Raw genomic sequence first — 23,169 nt, 5'->3', positions numbered from 1 at the left:
TTGTAGTTGTTAAGTTTTTTCAGCAGGAAACTCGAAGGTTCTTCAAGGCGGATTCCTGCATTAATATTTAGCCTATCTACAGTTTTGCATATAAATAATTGGAATTCGCAAATTTTTTTTGTTTTAATGAATAGAGCATGTCCGATTTACCCAAGAACAGTACTTTTCTTTTCAAAAAATCTCATACGTTAAAAGGTACAGATGCAAACGCGTTTTATTGAATATCTCGGTTCGTCTAAAATGCAGATGAGTGTTTCTTCATCAGGACGGCAGTACACTATTAGCTCAATGTACATAATTACCGACACTACGGAACGATTATAAAATCCCTAACTTTTAGTACACTGGACAAGTACTTAGCGACACGCAATAATTCTGTTTCATCCAGGGAATTCAGGAGCGCAATACAGAACGGGCCAGAGCCTGTAAGGCTTATCGCAGACCCAAAACAGTCCTTTCTGATTTCCCTATACATAGGGCATTCTGTCAATAAATGAAACAGATTGTCTTCCTCCCCTAGATTGCAGATTGTGCAGAGTTGGCCCTTAGTGAACCCAAAAGAAAGATCCCCCAGTGAGAATCTACCCCTTATGTCTCCCATAAGACGCACCTGAGCAAGAAGTCAAACTTATCTAAATGGTAGACCACCATAAAGGTACTGCTGCCCCATGGGATAGATCCATAGGTGTAGCAACACCTGAGGAGATGATGTCTGACTCAGACTGTACAGGTGCGAATCTCTAAGATAAGCCTCAAATTTCGCCAAGATTAAATCATTGTTGTTCTGCAAGCGTACCAAGTCCAATCCGGGTCAAAAGGCCTCCATTCTGCACAACGTGAACCGACGCATTAGCTGCAGGACCCATTTAAACTTGGGAACTACCCTACCTCAGTCTAAAAGAACCTGTTGACGTTTCAAACAGACTTTAGGAAGCCTCTCCTCACCCATACCTAAAACCTTCTCTAGACAATTCAAGGCCATCTTTAATATGTTGTATGCTAGTGGAACACGACCTAATTCCAGTCTCAACGCGTAGCCTGGAGTGTGTACAGACAGGCTCCAAACTCTCTTGAAGAAAGTAGTGTGAATTACCTCTACCTCCTCACAATACCTTTAACCCCAGATACCTATGGCGTGAAAAAGAACGCTTGAGAAAATAATCTGAAATAGGATTAGTTTATAGCGCCAAGAATCCGACTTGGACGCTCGAAGGACTTGCAGAGGTGAACCCACGGCTATCTTAGTGGCAGTAACTCATTTTTTGCAGACTTAAGAAAAGGTGCAAGAACTTCCAAATAGCTTGCCAAGGTAGGATTATTCCTGGACCATCTCCAGTTGAGTGCCCTCAAACGTAAAATTTGGCATCAGCGGTGGTCTACCCCTATGAAAAACCATGGTCGCGGTTTTGGATGTATTGACTTCCAAATAGTTCAACCTACAATTTGTAGCAAAACAATTAATGTTTACATTCTCATCTGAGAAGGTACTAGATTTGTGTAAAATTTGACCCCTCCCCCCAGTTTTTGTCAAATGTCCGCGTTTTGAGACCCTTTGAAAACGAAAAACAGGTTTTTACGAATATGTCTGTCCGTATGTCTGTATATATTTATGTCTGTCTGTCTGTGAACACGATAATTTAAAAAAATTAATCTATTAGATTGCCCTTTGGAACACTCGTTTAGTGTTCTAAGCTATTGAAATTCAAAAATTCAACATGAATAAAGCCAAGCGAAGAAAAACTTTGCTTTTTGAAATCCCTACAGGACGGCGATAACAACTTTTTTAATTTGGTCTTAAAGCTGAACATTCCAAATTTCAGCGTACCTAAAATAATAAAAAATTCTATTTTTTTGGTCAAACTATGCAAGGTACGAAAGAAATAAAATAGCTCAAATTGCGCGCCCTGGGAAGAACTACAAATTTATAATAATTCACTTTTCGATATAAGCTACGAAAAAATTGATACAAAAATTGTTCATCCAAAAAAGAGCTCTAATTTTTGATAGGACACGTAGTTTTTGCTTTAGTCGTAAAAAATATCATTCAAAATAAAAGTATTAAATATGTTTGAAAAAACGACACAAGATACGAACTTAAATTATCAGACAAAAGTTGTTCGCCTAAGAAGATCTATAAATGTATTATTAATCATTTTTGATTAGACGAGTAGATCTTCTTGTAATCGTAAAACATAAGATAAAAAATGCAAAAATGAACTTTTTAGAAAAAGCGCAGAAAAGACGAAAGAGGACATAGGCTCCCATATAGGACCCTGTATAGGTTCCTGTATAAGACCCTATGAAGATGCGCAGTCGTTTTTATTTAATCGTAAAAAACAATATTGAAAATAAAAAATTATAAAAACAAGGAAATAAGAATTAGTATGATTCACGTTTTATGCATATTTGAATTGTCATGATATACATTCATTGAAATGATGCATGTTTCAGAGCAGCTTAGAATATAATTTAAAGCAAAATAAGAAACAAATAGAACAGTAATCATGGTAAATACAATTTTCTTTTTATTTTGCAATTTTTTTAAGTTGTCCCAGACAGAATTACATAAAAATGTATTATAATTGATACAAAAGTGTCATGTACAATGTAAAAAAGTTTACATGTTGGATAAAATCGAGTGCGAAGCACGAGATACGTGATTAGACTGTGTACGTTAAAGCCAAAAGAGCTTCAACAAAAGAGAGTTCAAAATTACAAAATTACAGTTGTCGGTCCGTTCACCTTTGATTTTAAAAGGTCTGTGCCGGAATGTGGAAGAAATGCAAAGACCAAGTGCGGAGTGCGATTGCCGTCAGTCGCATGCTGTAGGTGCGCTCAAACTCTCTTTTAAAGAAAGAGAATTCACATTTACAAAATTACATTGGCGGATGTTTTGAGTCTTAATTTTAAAATGTTTGCGCAAGAATGTGCGAAAATATAAGGACCGAGCGCGTAGCGCGAGGTAAATATATAATCGAGCGTAGATTAATTATAGATTAATCATAGATTAATCGTAGATTAATCATAGATTAATCGTAGATTAATCATAGAGTCAGCAAAGGCAACTATATCGTCAGCATATGCCAAAATAATAACCTCAATCAGGCGGTCGATTGAAATTCCCCTAAGGCCTCGAATCTGTAGAAAACCTTCCACGCAAACTGGGGACGTTATGCCCTCTGGAGTGCGAATGGACATCCAAGCTGCATCAGAGAGACTTTTTATTACCCTGATAAATTTTGTGCTGACACCTAGGTTTAATAATTTTTGCTAGAGCAGATCATGGTTGACTGAAGAGCAGGATTTTTTAAAGTCAATAAAACACGCGTAAACCATACGACCAGAAGTGGAAAGATGAATCTGAGCGATGGAGCTCAAAGCAAAGATATGATCCATACAACCTCCGGCCGCCCTAAAACCTGCCTGAAATTCCGGCATACACTTACACACATTCATCCGCGCTATCAATCTGTCCAGGAGGATCCACGTAAATTTTTTAGCACTTTTAAAAATTTTAAGTATTTTAGGGTATTCCAAGTATTCAACAAATTTAGCTTTCTAAAGTTTTTCAGTGAGTTATTTAAAATAAAAAATAGATCAAGAAATTTTGAGGAACCTGTAGAGAATTCAGGGTGTTCAGGAAATTACGGACACTCTGAGAGTTCAAGTATTTCTGCGAATTCCAAGCATTTTTTTTTATTTAGAAGATTTATGAGATTTTAGACCATTTATTGAACTTGACGAATTAAGAGAATGAAGCAAATTTTCAGAAATCTAAATGTTTAAGAATGTCATGAAATTTAGAAAATTTAAGTATTCAGAAAAATCACAGAATTAGGGTGAACCGAAAAATTAAGGAATTACGGAAACTCAGAATTTTTCAGACTTAAAAGAAATTTAGTTGTTTAATCATTTTTAATTTTAGATTATAATTTATGATCAAATAACATCTAACTTTCAAATCACAACTGTTTTTGTAGGATATCATGTTTATACAAAAAATTAATATGCGAGTGTTTTTTTAATCTTGCGAAAACCATTATACAAGATTTTGAAGGAAAAAAGTGGATTATTATTTTTAACTATCTTGCCATACACATTACTTCCCAAATTAAACACAAATGTATTAATATTTTATTGATTTCTTCAAAATCGAGCAATTTCAAATAAGAAGTTTTTGAAGTTAAATAAATAGTAATTATTAAGATACTTACAATTTTATTAATATTGTGTATTAAGATTTGAAATTTTCAAAAATTTCAATGATTTAAAACAAATTAAAAACAAATTTTATGAAACATTTTATTGCGACTTGTGTTGCTTTTCAATTAATTTAATTTGCTTATTTTTAATGTTATTTTTTTACGATTTAAACTAAAAATAGGCATCCTGGAGTAAAATGGTTTTAAGCAAATTTGTGTTCATTTTCTAAAAATTGAATTCGTTCATTTTCCATATATTTTTAAGAAGAGTTCATAACAAATTTTCAAACCTTTTCTGTTTAAAAAATATTTGTTTTTTTTTATTTTTCCCCTATTCTGTCGGGTTTCAAACAATTTAATTTATTGATCTTTAATACTACTCTTTAGAATGAAAAACAATCAACTTGTATCTAAAAATAATTAAAAACAAATCTATTGCTCTTTTTTCTTCGAATTCCAAGAATTCCTGGAATTATTTGTATTATTTAAATTTCTCGAAATATTTTAATTCATGCAATTCTTTGAATTATTTTAATTTTTTGGATTGTTCGAATTCCCTGGAATTCCTTCAATTTTTCGTATTCCTTAAATTCTTCGAATTAGGTAAATTCTTTGAAATCTTGGAAATGCTAGAATTACTTGAATTCTTCGAAGAATAAAAAAAAAATATTTTTTAAACAGAAAAGGTTTGAAAATTTGTTATGAACTCTTCTTAAAAATATATGAAAAATGAACGAATTCAATTTTTAGAAAATGAACACAAATTTGCTTAAAACCATTTTACTCCAGGATGCGTATTTTTAGTTTAAATCGTAAAAAAATAACATTAAAAATATTATTTACCGAATTACTTCAATTCTTTGAAGTTTAAATTAATTTTATAAATTAAAAATGATTTTTACAATAATTTATTAAAATGAAATAAATTATCAAATTTGCTTAGATTTTGAGAAATCTGTACATTGATTATTAAATGGAATGTATATTCAGAGCAAAAATATGTAACATCTAATAAAAACTGCGGTTAAAGCCGAACTGTTAAAGGACAGTTTTTCGTAGTTTCTGAAAATGGCTTGAATTCTAGAACTTATTAAATTAGTTTTCAATAGAAAAATGTCATTTATATCAGTTGTACATCATGTCTTGTTTCAATTTTCATCTAATCAAACGAATTCATTGGGAAAAGTCAAATACTTTTAAATGTTTAGTGGTTGCCTTTTTGAAACCTATATTATAATTAATAAATTTATAAATTAGAAATTGTTCCATTTGGTATCATCTAATTATTAAAATTTCAATACAATATTATTGAATTCGAAGCATTTTTAAAACAAAATGTTTCTTTTGTACACATGTCTAATTTAATATTTTTTAAAACTGTATACAAATATTTTGAATATTTTTTGTATGTGTATCTCTTTACGACTAGCAATATAATTCTGTTTTGATTTTAGTACTTAAATTTTATTTCAACTTTCACGATTTTCTCTATTCGTAAAAGTCTTTCTGTCAAAATTTTGTTCAAATATTATGTTCTTTCGCAATTTTTTACGAATAATTTTTAACTGTTAATTTAGCTTTAACATGTTTATTTCAAGATTTATCTTCTTTATTTGAAAATTCAACTATTTGGTAGAAAATGTATCCATTTTTAGGTAACTTTTTCTAGTGCATTATAATTATTAATATTCTTCGTAACTAATTTATCTTTTTGATTAAATTTTAACCATTTAATCAAAAATGAAGCTATGTTGTCAAAAGTCTTTTTTTTTGTAGAAAATCAATTTTTAACAAAAGAGTTCAGATTTAAAGCGCAAGTAGAATAAAATTTTAAATTGTAACGAATTTTGACTTGAAACGGGGATTTTTGACACTCCTTTCTTCTTTAAGCCAGTTTTAATTCTTAAAAAAAATTCTCATTCCATGTAAAAAATTCCCTGTTCCAAGGGAAAATTTCTTTCTTTATCTAAACTCCCTGTTTTGAAATAAAAACGATAATTATTTTCACTCATGCCCCGTAACTGTAAATAAAGTAAAAATTACTTTTCTAAATTGACAAAAATCACAAAAATAACGAAAACTTGAATTTGGCTACGATCAAAAATAAATTCTCCGTCTTTTAATGAAATTCTCGGTCATTTCCGGTCGTTTTAAAAATTCTCATCTTCCTTATCTTTATATTAAAGTTTTCTAATATTAAATGAGATGATTAGACGATCTTTTTAAATCAATAATTACAGCTGCTTTTATTGTTACTGAAAATTATGTTCTTCCTTTTATATTAATAAAAAATATCAAGCTTCTAAAGAATTTAACAATTTTTGATGTAGATGAAAATGCAAAAACAGGCTTCTTGATTGATAAGTGTTCTTTGATAGAGGTTAAATTTGGATAAAAACAATACAGTGATGAATAAATTTTTCCTAGAGAATATTAATGTTAATATTATAAAAAAATGAATTAATCAGAAATTTTTTTTGCTGAAAAATTAGTTTATTTCAAATTCATTTTTTTTTTAAATGAAGAACTTCATGCTAATTTTAGATAGCTTCATAATTTGTTGATTAATCTTATAATTGTTTTAAGAAAATTTAATGAACAAATACATTATTCAGGCGTTTTTCGACAGAAAAATTAGTTTGTTCAATTCCAATCCTTTTAAATGGGAAATTCATGAAATTTTCTACAACATTCATAACTAGTTGATAAATTTAATGATTTTTTAAACCAATTTATTAAAAAAATGCAAGGATACAGCATCTTTTAAAAAGAAAATTCGTTTTTTATGACAGATGTTGAAATCAGGAACTTCATGGTAATTGCAGAAAAAGTTTATAATTCATTAATCAATTTCATGATTTTTATAAACAATTTTAATATACATGATTTTTTTAAACGAATTGAACAACAATTGCTTTATTCAGACACCTGTGGACGGAAAAAGTCGTTTTTTTCGATGTCAGTATTTTTAATTAAGAATTTCATGAATTTCAGAAAAATTAAAAAAAAAGTTGATAAATTTCACATTAAAATAAACAAAACAAATTCAATAAACAAATGCAATAAACTGAAATTATTGAGATTCAAAAATACAAACCTTTCATCGTCGAATGTCCAAATAAAGCATATTCTTATTAAATTTGCTTGGAGCATCATTAAATTCATTAACAAAGTTTAAGTTTTAATAAAATTATCATTAAGTTTTCATTAAAAATTACTGATATATAAAAAAATTTTTTTTTATGTTGTCATCGAAAAAAAAGAATTTTTCTTTCGACAAGTGCATTATCTATGCATTTCTTTATTAAATTTTTCAAACAAAATTGTAAAATTTATCAACTAGTTATGAATGTTACTGAAATTGTCATGAGGTTCCCAATATAAGAAACAGGCATTAAAAATAAACTAATTTTTTTGCCGTCAAATGCCTAAATAATGCATTTCTTGATTAAATTTATTTTTTTAAAAACTATAAGAGTAATTAAGAAATTATTAACTTTTTTATAAAATTAGTAAAAAGTTCCAAGTTAAAAAATATATTATAGAAAAATTTTCTATTGAAACTATAAATTTGATCATAATATTCACCATAAGAATCTCAAGAAGAAATGTATTCATGATTATATTGTTTCTGACCAAATTTCTTTCAATGTTACTTTAAGAAACCTAAAATTATGGAAAATCGCAATAAACCTTATTTTAAAAAATAGTTTATTAATGAAAAAAAAATTATTATGTAATATTAAAATATCTTCATCCAATGATACTATATGGAAATTAGGCCATTTGTTGGTCATATTGGTTTATTTATAATAATATTAAAAGCCTAATTTAAAAAATCAAGCTCGAAAAATTGCTTGGAAATCTTATCAGCATTATCTTCCATTCTTGTTTTGTTTAAATCCATCAATTTCAGAGAATTTCGCAAAATTAAGTAATTTTGTGATTCCAAGGAATTGGAAGAAATTTAGAATATACTAGGATTTTAGAGAATAACCAGTAATGAAGGAATTTAGTGATTTCTAGGAATGCAGAGGATCAAAGGAATTCAGGAAAATCCGAATATTCTAGGAATTCAAGGAATATATAGAAATTTAGGAATTCACGAAATAAAGGAGATTATGGACTTTAGAATGTTCATGATATTTTTTTTTTCAAATTATACTTTTTATTTATGTGAAATGAATTATGATAGGACCTCCTGTTGATTTAATATCACAAAAAAGACAGAAGATAAACTTTACATCGATTTCCGACACACACATGTTTCCATTACACACACATGTTTTTTGAAAGACGCGAAGTTGGCTAAACGAAACTTTATTGCTCTAAATAATGTCCTGCAACATATTTTATTCTTAGTTTTTTCTGTGAGTTAATTTTTAATTAGCGACATGGGTCGTAGCAGTGTTGACAAACAAAATCGTTATAAAAATAAGCAAGATGGGAATCTCACATTTATTTGAAAATGAATACTCTCCACTCTTTTCTTTATCGCCACAAACACTTTTCTTTTACACTTAATGGTATAATAAGGTGTAATTTTTAACAATTTTAATTATTGCAAAATCCTGTTAAATAAAACAAGAATCCAACGACCAAAGTTGGACCACAGCGAATAAACGAAAACCAAAAATCCTATTGTAATCTGAAAAAAAACAAAACAATAAAATAAAATTTTAGGACAGAAATAAAAAAGAGAAAAGAAAAATGAGAAGGCAGCCAACCACATCCCCTCATAGAGAAAAATGGAAGGTCTATTTGGCCATATAAATGTGCAGACTGACCATATTGCAGATTCGACTATAGGACAGCTCTTGAAAATGGCTAAATCGGATATCTTCAGAAGGTAAAATCATGAGGTCCAAATCGACAATCTCAGAAAGTTGACTCGATTGTCACAGGCCGTCGTCTCGGCCATCTCAAGCTGGCTGACCTGATCATTGTGAAGGGTCGGTTTTTAAATCTCGGATAGTCGATCTGATTTTCTCAGACATTCGACTGGGTCGTATTTGATGGTCGATTCGATTATCTCAAACATTTGAGTGCATTGACCCTGCCCCTGTCATCTTTTTTTCCCTAAATCTCAGGAGTTGATGTCAGAACTAAAAGATAAAGATTTAGTTTTAAATTAATGAATAAAATTCAAGTTTATCCTAAATCGATTAATGCTAGAATTAACATTGATTACTGAAATAATTATAATCTATTTTAAACTTACATTAACCTCAAAAAATTAGAATTAAATGTCTTAAATCTCACATTACTTACGGAAAATATCAACATTACAATTACTTACGCAAAAAGAGGGACTTACAGAATAAAACTACAGAAAAAACTTTTTTTCTTTTTGAAACAGATTACCCCACGCGGTTTACGAGTCCGTTATGCTAATTGCAGCCAATTAGTCATATCCTTTAAATTTTCACGCGCCTGATCAACGCGCAAAAATCAAGCAATTGACCATAAGCAATGGCTTATCTGCTCCTTCGTGGATGGTTGAAATGAGTGAAAACAATATGTGCGTATTGACCATCCCGAAAAGGATACCTTAGTTATCCCTGGTAGGGAGTCTGATGTTCTTTTAAAAGTCAGACTGGCGATAAAATAAGAGCCTTTTTAACCATGTCGAAAAAAATTTGAAAGAACCGTTCGACCATGTAGAAAGACTTGCTGCATCTCTAAATTTTGACCATATAACTTTGAACATCAGCTTTACTTCGTGCTTCCTTCTCTTTTTCCTTCTTTCGTCTTTTTTATTTTTATTATCATCAAATTACAATAAAATGAAAAACATAAATAAATCAATTTGCATTACCAACGTTTTGGTACTCCTACAATACCCTTATCAAGACAAGAAAAATTAAAGTGGTAGAAATTGGCAGCACCCACGAACAGGTGCTCTCTCTTTGATGCCTGAGAAACGAATGACGGTCAGTAGGCCAATCTGTCCAGTTGGACGTTAAATGAGATTTTTTATTTGGATTTTGGTCTAGTTTAAATTTCGTTGATTTTAATTTCAATTATAATAATATATAAATTTTATAATTAATTTAATTCAAAGCTGGTTGCAAATTTAAGAACCTATTAAAAGGAAATAAATTATGAAAGCTTTCGAAGATATTAGAAAATTTGTATTTTACAAGCTAGGTTGGTCGCACTGATACAAATTTTGAATGACAGTAGAAGGACAGAATCACAGGTGTGTTAAATTTTTCTTACGATTTCAACAGTTTTTTTATCATTGAAGAGAACAAAACGTTACTTTCTGATAGTCACCCAACATTGGAGGTGTTCACAATTTGTTAGGTTTTCTCTCTTCCTGCTAACGAAATGTTTAAAAAAAATCAAGATGCTCATCAGCACGCTGTTCCTTATAATTGCAGTTTTTCTGCATTTCAGTGGTAAGTGCGAAAAATATAATGTAAATATCATTGCAAATATATAAAATATGAAGTTAGCATTCAAAAGAAGTATTCACAAAACTTCTATAAGTCAACATATGGTAGCCTTAAGAACATGTTGAAATTAAAATTAAAAATATCAAGATTTTCCTATTATTGAATATTTTGCTTAAAACAACTCTGGATTTCTTAAATTACTTGAATTCCTCGAATATTCTGAATTTCCTGATATCCTGAAAATCCCTGAAATCCTTAAATTATCTGAAATCCTTGAATTCCTTTAAATCTATCAAATCCAAGAAATCCTTTAATTCTATTAAATCCATGAATTCCTTAAATTGAAATTTTCCTAAATGCGCTAAAGTACCTACAAATGAGCAAAATATAAAATGCTACAGATTTCCAAAATAAAAAATTATGAAATATTGAAATAGATTTCAAAATACGCAATTATTCAACACTGTTCGATTAAAATATGTTAGATGAAGAATCTCAGACAATTTAGATGATCTGAAATGTAATTCATTTTGTTGATCCAGCCTTATCTATACCAAGGCTTCATACATTGCTTTGCTTGAGAAACTATAATTATCTTTTTCTTGTTGCACATGCGAGGCACATAGCACGAAGGTTTCATAATTATTATTTTGGCACACTGTATTATTTAGAATTATTTTAAATTCATCTCGCCCTCTTTTTAATTATTCATGTTCCCTAAATTTTCTAAATTTCATGAGTGCCATGAATTCCACGAAATTAATTATTTCCAGAAGTGTTCTTCTAGCACCTTTACAACGGAATTTGAATATTTCCTTTATGCCATAATTTTAAGTTTTTTTTTGTATTTTTCGGGACATCGATGCCGATTTTTAAGCTTATTTGGTATTTTCAAAAAACCTACTTTTGCATGCAGGTACTGGACGCCAGCACCTCGACTAAATAACATTGAAGCAATTACAAAATCAATCGTATCAAAATTTTGGGATTTTTTGGCTTTTTCTGGGCATCGATGCCGTTTTTTGGGCCCTTATAGTATTTAAAAAAAAAAACTTTTTGGTCGAGGTGCTGGACGCCAGCACCTGCACTACAGAATTAAATAAATTTAAAAAAACAAAAGCGCTAGAATTTTGGGCTTGCTTGGGGCTTTGAAGAATAAATAGAGATTTGTTAAAAAATCAGAAAAAATATATCAAAATGTTGAATTATTAAAAAAAAAGTTGTATAGTATACAAAATTAAACAAAAAAATTGGACATCTCCGACTTAATTTTCTGCATTTTTGTAAATAAAAAAATGTATTGTTTAAATAATCACATAATATTTTTAAACAAATTTAATATTCCAAAAAATGACTAACTATTACATGTTAATCAGAAAGTACGATTGTTTTTTTACGTTTTTTGGGAATGATTAAATTGTTTAAATAAGTAACATTCATTTGAACGTTAAAAAAGTATTTCTAAAATAGTAAAAGTATTCAAATTGTTCATTTTCTAATTATTTGTAGGAGAAAGATATCCGAAACTTCTAAAAATTATCAATAAAACGTGAAAATGTAGTTTTTTGATTTTTTGGTTAAATTTGAAGCGCAGCAGGGTGAATGCATCAGGGGAGCTACTTTGTTCTTTTATTTGATTTTTTTCCATTTAAAAATTTTTCCGTATCGTTTTGTGAACTCCGTAAAATCATTGACTCTTGATTTTAATTTTTTTGTTTAGTCCCGATATTTTTTGTTAAGGCTAGGTCTTAGTGTTGGGGCTGATTTTTTAAAAATAATCCGTGAGTGTTTTCGGGAACAAAAAGATACTACAAAATTCTGATATGCTTTGCAGTTAGGCTGGCACATAAATAATTTTAAGTGCAATTTTCGGTTGATAGGGTTTTTTAAAAATAAATTTTGGCTGTTTTTTGAGCTCAAAGAAGTTCAAAATTCTGGCACTGTCAATTTTTTTAAATTTTCTGTTCGTGATCACTGATCACGAATCTAAAGAGAGATTTTAAATATTTAAAATGGCGGATTGAACATAGAGGAAACATTTGAAAAAAGTTGTTGGCTTTTCATTAAACTTGTCCCTCTGTAGTTTTTGGGGTCGCTGGTCATGCCAATTAGAGAATATCAATACAATTATGGCATTTGGCATCCAATTTCTGCACAATACATGCGGTAAAACGCTAATGGATAAAGTAATGGGAGGAATTTCAAAAAATGTAATGATAATTTTGTTCATACTTGTCAAATTTAGATCGTCGATCAACATCTAAATTGTTTGGATCAGACATGCTGAGTTTTTTATATATCCGCATCCTCTTTATAGAATCATCAAGTGGGCAAGGAAGCGGCTGCCACCCACCTACAAATGAAGATGATGAGTTTTAGAGTTCACATTATTTAAAAAACTTACTAAATGAAATGAATTCTCAGCAACCTTCACATACCGGGAATCATGTAGGTACAACATTTGCCTATGCCTCCGATTCATACAGAACATACTAACCAGGGTCATGCGTTTCTACCAAGTCCACACGGTGAGTTCAACATTAATGCATTTTGTTGAAAATTTAAAAAACATTTGCAGAAAATTCTCCTCATTTTTTGAAAATTAATTTTGAACTGAAAATCCAATTATTCCATTTTCCGTCGAAACTGGATCTTTTTTAAATTAAAAATTAAAATACTAAGATGAAATTTCAACTAGCTTATGGAAAATTTATTTTTCTAGTAAAAGATTCTTGATTTCCGTTGAAAATTATTTCACTGAAATTTCAAGTACATTCTTAACCATCCGTTTTTCCTAATTGAAAATAGATTTCAATTTTTTTTTAATTCAACTATTTACTTCTTGGGGAAAATTGTTTTTCTAAGGTAAAAGTGAATTATTTATTTTTTGTTGTCAAATTAATATTCTTGCTTGAAAATTCATCTTTTTGTACTAAATTAAAATATTTTGGTGAAATATTTACATATTTTATTTAAAATTCTTTTTTTTTGTGGAAATTTGGTAGTCATTGCAAATTTATTTTTTGCTAGAAAATTCATCAATTTAGATATAAATTGATCTTTACAGTTAAAAATGAGACCATGCGCTGTATATAAGTATAGTGAGTTGTTTTTGGTTTGTAATTCAACTATTAATTTAAAACATAACTTGCTGTTTGCGAATTAACTTTTTTTTTAAATTGAGTTTTTCTTCGAAAAACGACTTTTTGACTGAAAAATTCAAAATTGTTTTCACATTTTTAAAAATTTTTTATTTTATGAAACAATTTTGTTTTTAGTTTGAAATGTGATTTTTATTTGAAACTTTATCCCTTTTGGTTGAAGATTCTTCGTTTCAGTTAAAAATTATGTTTCTCATTAGAAAATTAATCTTCTCGCTTAAAAAGTTCAAAGTTATATTATTTGTTTAAAAATTAATGTACTTCGTAGAAAATCCAATAAAATCGCGAAATTCATTTTTTGTTGCATCTTCATTTGGTTCGTTGAGAATTCATCTTTTTAAATTAAGTAATCGATTACTTTAGTCAAGAATTCAAATACTTGATTAAAAATTAATTTCTTTCACTCCTTAACAGTCAGGCAAAATTGACGTATAGTGGCAAAAATCCGAATTCGCTGATGTACTCAAATATCTTACATTCCGTGAATTCCTTAAATTTAATTAATTCCATTAATTCAATTAATTAATTCGTAATTCAATGAATTTCTTAAATCCTCAAATTTCCGTAAAATTCTTTAGTTCTCTCAATTATCTGAAATACTCGAATTCCCTAAATTATCTGCATTCCCTAAATTCCTTGAATTCCATGAATTTCTGGAATTTTATGAATTCCTTGCGTTGAATGAAATACATGAATTTTCTTATTTTCCCAGATTCTATAAATAACTAAAATTCCTTAAATAACTAAAATTCCTTAAATTCCATAAATTCATGAATTCCATAAATTCTTGAATTCCATTAATTCCATGAATTTCACGGATTTTTCGAATTGAATGTATTTTCCGAATTCAGCCAATCTGACGAATTCCGGGAATTTCATAAACTTCATTATTTCCGCAATATTCCGCGAATTCTATAAATTTCCAGATTTCTCTCGGTTCCCCCAATTCCCAGAATTTCTTAAATTTGCTAAATGCGGTGCATTCCTTAAATTCCTTGCATTTATGAATTATTAAAAAACTTTTATTCTTTGAATTTCTTTTTTTTTGTAATTTATTGATTCTTTACATGCCTTGAATTCTAGGAATCTCCTGAATCTTCTTAATTTTTAAATCCGCAATTGTTGCGAAATTATAAAAGTAATATGAATTTCCTGGAATTCATTTAATATTATTTTGAATTCACTGAATTCCTGAAAGAATCTCATTATCCTACATTCTCTAAATTACCTAACAAACTAAAAAGCTCTGAATTTTCTAAATTACTTTGATCCACTGAAATCCCTGATTTTAATAAAATTGCAAAACATTCTGAATCCCCTAAAATTAAGAATTCCTGGAATATCCGGATTTTCAAGTGATATTTTTAGGGTAATTTTCTTCGGGGCGCTGAATCCAACTTAGAAGTTGTATTTTTACGAATAAAAATAGCGGATCTAGTATGGAGGAGATTAAATTGTAGATATGTTTGGATCTGGATGTTATGGGTGGCGAATAGATTCCTAGAGTTGCTGATTTCAAATCTGATGTCCTTTCAGAATTCAAAATAGCGGATCCAACATACTGAATATTATTTTTTTAAGATTTTCGGGTCTAGATAAAATTGGCGATGCTCAGAGCTTGTGGTATATGAATATTATGTTAGATTTTCCAAATGCAAAATGGTGCTTCAAATATTTTGAACACAAATTATTACAAATGTTCAGATATTGATCAAATATTTGATACTCTGATATTTGGATTTTTGCGAATCCAAATTTGATTTTTGAGTTTGAAAATTAAAAAAACGCGAATCCAACATGCTAGACCAACATTATAAAAAGTGCTTAGAACTTGATCGGATTGTTCATATTTACGCCATTTTAAATTTCAGAAAATGAACTTCAGACTTGAAGTTTAGGTTGTAAAAACACTAACGTTATTAAACAAAATTAAATCGGATCACGTTAAAAAATTTTCTTGCGAAATGTTTTAATATGCATAATGAAGTAAGTTTCTCATGCAATTCCTGCACAATGTATGAGGTAAAACGCTAATGGTCAAACTCGTGGGAGCATTTTCAAAGAATGTCATAATATTTTTTTTAATACTCAGAAAATGTAGATCGTCGATTAATTTCTAGATCATTTGGATCAGATAAGATGAATTTTGTATATATCTTCAGTCTTTTTACAGAATCACCAAGATGGAAAGTAAACAACTTGGACCCACCTACTCCTGGCAATGTATTTTTGGATGCAAATGAAATAACAGACCTATTGCATGGTGTGGGTACTACAGGACCTTCATCTAGCGGGGATTTTGGACAACACGGTGAGTTAAAAACTCATTTATTTTGTTAAAAATTAAAAAAAAATTTGGTATAAAATTCTTTTCTTATTCTGTATAAAAAATTGATTGTCAACTGAACGAAATTCCAACCAGCATACGAAAAATTGATTTTCCTGTTAGAAGGATCTTATTTTCAGCTATCAATTATTGGTCTAAAAATTAAACAACATTTTAAAAAATCCGTTTTTTCTTAACAATAATCGATTTTGAACATTTAAAATTCAGCTGTTTCCTTTTTGGTGAAAATTTGGCTTTCTAAGTTAATAGTAAATTATTTATTTTTTGTAGAATAATTGAGATTCTTTCTTGAAAATGCAGTTAGAAGGATCTTATTTTCAGCTATCAATTATTGGTTTAAAAATTAAACTACATTTTAAAAAATCCGTTTTTTCTGAACAATAATCGATTTTGAACATTTGAAATTCAGCTGTTTCCTTTTTGGTGAAAATTTGGCTTTCTAAGTTAATAGTAAATTATTTATTTTTTGTAGAATAATTGAGATTCTTTCTTGAAAATGCATATTTTTTGTTGAAAATTAAAATATTTACGTGAAATATTTTTAAATTTACGTAAAATATTTTAAAATTTAAATTCATATCTTCGGTTAAAAATTGAATGATTTTGTAAAAAATTTCTTTTTCCTATTTAATTAATGTTTTTTGTTAAAAAATTAGTCTTTCTTAGTTGAGAAGTCATTTAGTCTATAGAAAATTCGTATTTTTATAATTAAATCTGATAATTTGTTATAATAGTTTTTTTTCTGTTGGAAACTCGACTATCTGTTTCAGAAGTAATTTTTTGGTTAAAATCTCATGTCTTTGGTTAAAAAATGATCTTTTTAACTAAAAAATTCAAAAATTTGTTTTCAATTTTTCCTTTCTTAAAAAATTCTTCTTTTTCAGTAGAAAACTAATATTTTTGGTAGAAAATTGATGTTTCTGGTTTAAAATAGTAGTATTTAAAAAAAATTAATCTATTCCGTGAAAAATTTTTTTTAACTGAAAATGTTTTAAGCTCTTGGAAAAATGGCTGCTCGTCATAAAAATATTTAAGAAGTTTCTAATAACCATTGTTATAAATAATTCACGGGGCAAAATATTCAAATTTAAAGTTTCATCCAATTGTAATTTTCTTTAATCTCTATAATGGCTACGGATATTCCTAAAAAATGTATCTTTGATAATGTACATTAAAATATACTAATTTGAAAGCTTATAAACAATTCACATAAAAAAATTTATAATATTTATAAATAATTAGATCATTACATTTTAGCTAATATTATCGAGGATATATTATTTTCAAGAATATCTTTATGCATTATAGCCATAAAAGAAATTTAAAATTTTATAAAACCTAAAAATCAAAATATTTTATGACAATAATTGGTAATAACATTGTTTATTATCAACTTTTGTGAAATTGTAATTTGAAAATATCTGAAATTTTAATATCTTGTCACAGGAATAGTTTATAACAATGGTTATTATAAGCTTTTATATTAATTTTGTAATTTAATGTCATTAATACATTAACATGATGCACGTTTAGCATAAAAAAAATTGTTTACCGATAATAAGGCGTGTGGGAGTGTGGCATCTCCTGTAATCCAGCGACTTGGAAGCTAGTTGTGGTGGAGGGGTTCGGATCTTATTGACTAGGTAAATAAGATACAATAATGGACCTTATTTTCAATTTGTTAATAAAATTTGTTTTAAAAAAATAAATTGAATAATAAACAAATTATTTGTATTCTATGAGTCCCTTGACATTAATTTAAGACAATATAAAGTTTTTCTGATCAATTATTAAAACGTAAAAAATTGTTAGGTACAAAATTTCAGTTTTTCATATATTGAGTGGATAATTGATTTATAAACAAATTGAGGAGACGATATTTCAGAGCGCTAAGCTCTTCAGACTTTACTGAACTTTAATTTAAAATAAAAAAATAAAATTCAAACAAAATTAAAGGCTCTGAATCATTATCATTTAGCTGGTTGGACGGACCAGTCGCGCGAAAGTTGGACTGACGGTCCGACGGTCAAACGAAAAAAAAACGTATTGTCACAGAAATTTTGTCGGAAGTTTTTTGAAAAAACAAAATGAAAGTCCTGAATATAAATAACTTCTTTTTTCATTCAAGGTTAAATTTTTATTTTGTCGAAAAAATTTCAGGCCTATATATTCCTGTTAAAAATGATTTTAGAAATCACAGGTTTTTAATCCGTCTCGTCGAATTACAGGGCTGCTATAGAGTAGTAGAGTATGAAAGCTACGAGTATGAAAAAAAAATCTTGGGAGTCCGAGCACGGGACCAAAAATGTAAGTAAGGTATTTTTAGGATTTCTGTTAATAAATTTCTAGTGTAAATAAAAATTAAAAAAAAAGCAAGACCATTGTTTACACTTTTAAAGAATGAAACAGTTTAACACATTTCTATGAAAATCATAACTAGAGCTTTCTCGGTTTTTTGGACACACATTTAATGCCAAATTAAAATTTTTTTTAATTTTTATTACAACACGTCAAATTTAACGACCTTGATGTTCGCTTCAGAGGTGGATTTAAAACGTATGTAGCTAATTTAGAAAAAAACTAATAGTTAGAATATTGATCTGAAACTTTTAGAACTAAAATGAAATGTGATAAACAACAAATGCCGTAATTGTAAACGAAAAACAAAAAAAAAACTAGATCAAGATAATTCGACGACGAATCTAATGGTGTTTTTAGTTTTTTTGATAGGACACTTCGTTAAGAAAATATTAATTACACAAGTTTCAAATTCATATCTGTAGTCACGCAGCAAATGAACGCCAAACAAAAAATGTCGTAATTTCCGACAATTTGTGGTAACTTCTTGGTCATTCATGCTACTTTTACAATTGAATATGGTAACTTACCATAAATAAACAAAAATTAAATTTTGATCATTTTAATAAATTTCTGAAAAATTTTGTAATTTATGATAATATTAAAGGTAATTTATGGTTACATACCATAAACTGCCCATTATTTAGTTTACAAATGTGTATAAATTTCCGGGAATTCATGAAAACTTGCGGTGATTTTGGGTAATTTATGGTAAGATTAAAGGTAAATATAGTAACTTACCATAAATTACCCCAAATTCAACTTTAAACACGTTCATAATTTTTTTTTAATTGATTAAACTTTTGGTAATGATTGGTAATATTGCAGGTAATTCTTGATAAATAACCGTAAGTTTCCCAAAATGAAATTCAAAAATATCTATCAGTTCCCGGATATTTATGGATTTTTCGGTGATGTATGTTAATCTTATAGGTAAATATGGTGACTTAACATAAATTACACAAAATAAACATTAAACACGCTTATTTCTGTTCGGAAATTAATAGAATTTTTGGTAATTTATGGTAATGTTACAAGTAATTTATAATAACCTGACATAAGCTTCCCAAAACTAAATATAAAAATGTATATAAATTTTCGAAAATGTATGGAAATTTGCGGTAATTTATGGTAATTCTACAGTCAAATATGCTAACTTACCATAAATTATTCAAACTCCAGTATTAAATTTTTTATAAATTTCCAGTAATTTATTAATGTTTGTGTAATTTATTGTGATATTACAAGTATTTTATGAAAACTATAAATGAATTTTTCAGAATTAAATTAAAAAATTTATATAAATTTTCAGAAATTCTTGTTAATTTACGGTAATTGGATCCATTTTATATGGTGAGTTTTCATAAATTACCACAAAATTCGATTCTCTGTAACAAAAATTTCCTAACAGTTCTTACTGTGAATAGGCTGATTATCGTAAAATGCGAGCTTACAGATATATCTAATTTTAATGATCCCCTTTTGACGTCACTTTTTACTCCCTAGGGAGTAAAAAGTAGAGTGTCAGCCCTGCTTCATAGGCGTCAAAAATGGCTTGAATCATGCATGTGTCACAAAAACATTATTTTGTTCCTTAAAGCAAAATAAATATAGGCTCGATATAATCAACTTTTTCCAAAATACGTGCATGTGACTACAAAAAGAATTCTTGCCTTAAATGACAAATGACTCACGCAAAAGCAAAAAAAATGGATTTTCAAAAAAAGACGTTTCAAGAGAATTGTGAAATTTTTAACAAAATAGTTAACTTTTCAATGGAATAATACCATTTTTAATAAAAAAAAATTGTAAACAAAAATATAGTAGCAAACTTTTTAATCAAATATAATAATTTCTCACCGAACACTGCCATTTTGGACTGCACACTTAACAAAATTTTAGGTCCTTTAAGCTCTAATAAAATGTAATGAAGCAAAATTTCTTGATTATTCATTATGAAAGCTTGGTGATACCTGCGCGAATTTTTATTGCACGAGCCAAATTGCTGGATAATGAAAATAATGTATTTTTATATAAGATATGCAGAAAGCCATATTTCTTCAGTAAAAGAAAATTTAAATTCATATTAAATTATGTTTTTAATTTTTAGAGTTTGTTCTGGCTTATAATAAGATCTCATAATGCTTCTATAACGTAGTCTTTCAACATTGGAAATTCGTATAATTTTGAAGTTTTATTAAGCAAACTTGGCGATAAGTAATCTGACAGTTATAAATATATGTATCAGTGAATATTTCTTTAAATCATCAGTCACCATTTACAAAAGCTATTCAAAAAGATGAAGATCCTTATCAGCATGCTGCTCTTTGTGATCGTTGTTTTTTTTCATTTTGGTGGTAAGTGTATTTAATATAATATAAATCCTAATGTAAATATGAACTATCACATAATCCCAAACTTATGTGCTGCAAAATATTAAGCAAATACCATAAATACGCAGTTCTTAAATATTCTTAAATTAACATCGGTTTGACTCAGCAGCTTCAATTTGCCAAAATTTAAAGTTTATCATTTTTAAGCATTACACATCGAATTTTTTAATTTCAGACTATTACAAAGTTTTCTGTTTTGGTATGTCCGTAAAGTATCTAACCTTGTGCTCTAACTTTCTAGCTAGTTGTGTTATTGTTTAAAACAAGTATTTATCGTAAGGGGGGGGGGGGCTATTCGAGGCTCCACAATAAGTAACACGGACCTGTGGTTCCTTAGAAAAATAGTTTACGTGGTTGCGTAAACGTCTAGCCATGTACGCGGCGTATTTGAGGATGACGGAATGCACCGAAACAAGATTGTGCATGTAATTTTTCAAAAAACTTGGTCAATTATGTTTAGCAAAGCTCGTAATAATTCGGAAAGTGTATCTTGATTAGTCTATAAGTGATATTAAAATGAATGAGTGCCTTAGGTAATTTAAAAGTCGTTCTACTTTGTTGAAAACGTTTAAAAGTGTGGAACAAGTTTCAGCATTAATTAACGTAAATCACTGAATAGCATTGGTGGAGACAGGGCAACTCTTCAGAAATCAACAAACGGCTGTTTCGGTAACTTTAAGCCTGGTTTGTAAAAGATTAGCGATTAACTTCCCTGATTTGTCCATGGCTATTGAACAAAATTTACTTTGACTTCTAGTTCACCACAAGGTCAGATACTTTCTGAAAAAACCTCGTACATGTTACTATATCATTCTAAAGATTTTTTCACTTGAATATTTAATTTCAAAAATTTAAAATTTTAAGTTGCTTCATTTGGAACGGACTCAAATAACTATTGATTTTCTTTTCATAGAATCAAATGCTGTCCGAAATCGGTCATCAGGCTTACGATGCCGAATCGGAGAATTTCGATTGCGAGCTCCTCCTTCTCTCCCAGATATTGCAGGCCCTCCAACGAGATTTATCTCTTACGCACAGTATAATATTTCAGTGTGGCTAGATTCCACTAAAACGAAAGTTCTGAAAGCTAACTTTCGGGACTCGTATGTCCCTCGTGGCTCATATTATAGAAATAACAATTTTATGATCAGACTTCTCCACCTAGAAGGCCTAAGATTGGTTCAATATGTAAACAGGGATCTCACACTTTTGGGAGTCCGAGCACCGAACCCAAAAGGTAAAGGCACGTGAGATGTGAGTGATTTTTGTATATTCATAATTTAGTGAAAGAATTCTAGAAATTGCTGTAGTGAAAACCTCGGGTAAGAGTTTATTTAGAACTAATCCGATTTAATTAAAAATTTTCATCTGACCCAATGCGAACTAATCCCATGAAACTTTACAATCCTTACAGAGGCTCAGATTTGAAAGTTTTTGTGATCTGAGATCAAAAACGGGTTATGGAAATCGTCTAAACAGAGATGAATTCAGAAAGCTTTAGGCAAAAAACAATTTTAAAAGTAGCAATTAAACACGAGGATGGTATTGCATATCCTAATAAAACTATATAAAATTAAAAAATATATATTATATTTGCAGAAATCAGAATTACAAATACAATTTTAGAATAAGGTGAACAAGCACTTAATAAAGCAATAAATCTTTGAAGGTACATGAATAAAATTTCACGAAATCATTGCAGCGAGTGCTAGTAACGTGTGTGGTACTGCGGTTGTAGGAGCGATTGAAGATTTCTAATAGCATGATGAAATCATCTACTCTGCTAAATGTGTAAATAGAATTTCATGATGAAGTCAACTAGCATTTGAAAAAGCAATTACAAGTTGAGGACGCATGGATATTATTTCAGAAAATTTTTGTTAGGAGTACTAGTTAAGTGTACGGTACTATAGGTATAAGAAGAATGATTGGTGATGCCTGATATTATGATTTAATCCGCAAAAAACTAAAAACTAAATTTAGTAATAAAGTGATTGAGTACATAGAAAACCAATTAAAAGTTGAGGGCCTATAGGTAAAACTTCATGAAATCATTGCAAGGAGTGTTAGTGAAACGTGTGGTACTGCAGTTTCAGCAGAAAATATTGATGGTGCCTAATAGTATGAGAAAATCGGCAAATCCGCAATAAAGGGCAAATAGAATTTCATTATAAAATGAACCAGCACTTAGAAAATCAATTTAAAGCTGAGGGCGATTGGAATTTATATAAAAAAATCATTGTAAGGATTGCCAGAAAAGTCTGTTGTCTGTAGTTATAAGAAGAATGGTTTGTGATGCCTAATATT

Source organism: Belonocnema kinseyi, chromosome 3 (assembly GCF_010883055.1).
Source record: "Belonocnema kinseyi isolate 2016_QV_RU_SX_M_011 chromosome 3, B_treatae_v1, whole genome shotgun sequence".
Lineage (NCBI taxonomy): Eukaryota > Metazoa > Arthropoda > Insecta > Hymenoptera > Cynipidae > Belonocnema > Belonocnema kinseyi.
This window is presented reverse-complemented; position numbering follows the sequence as displayed.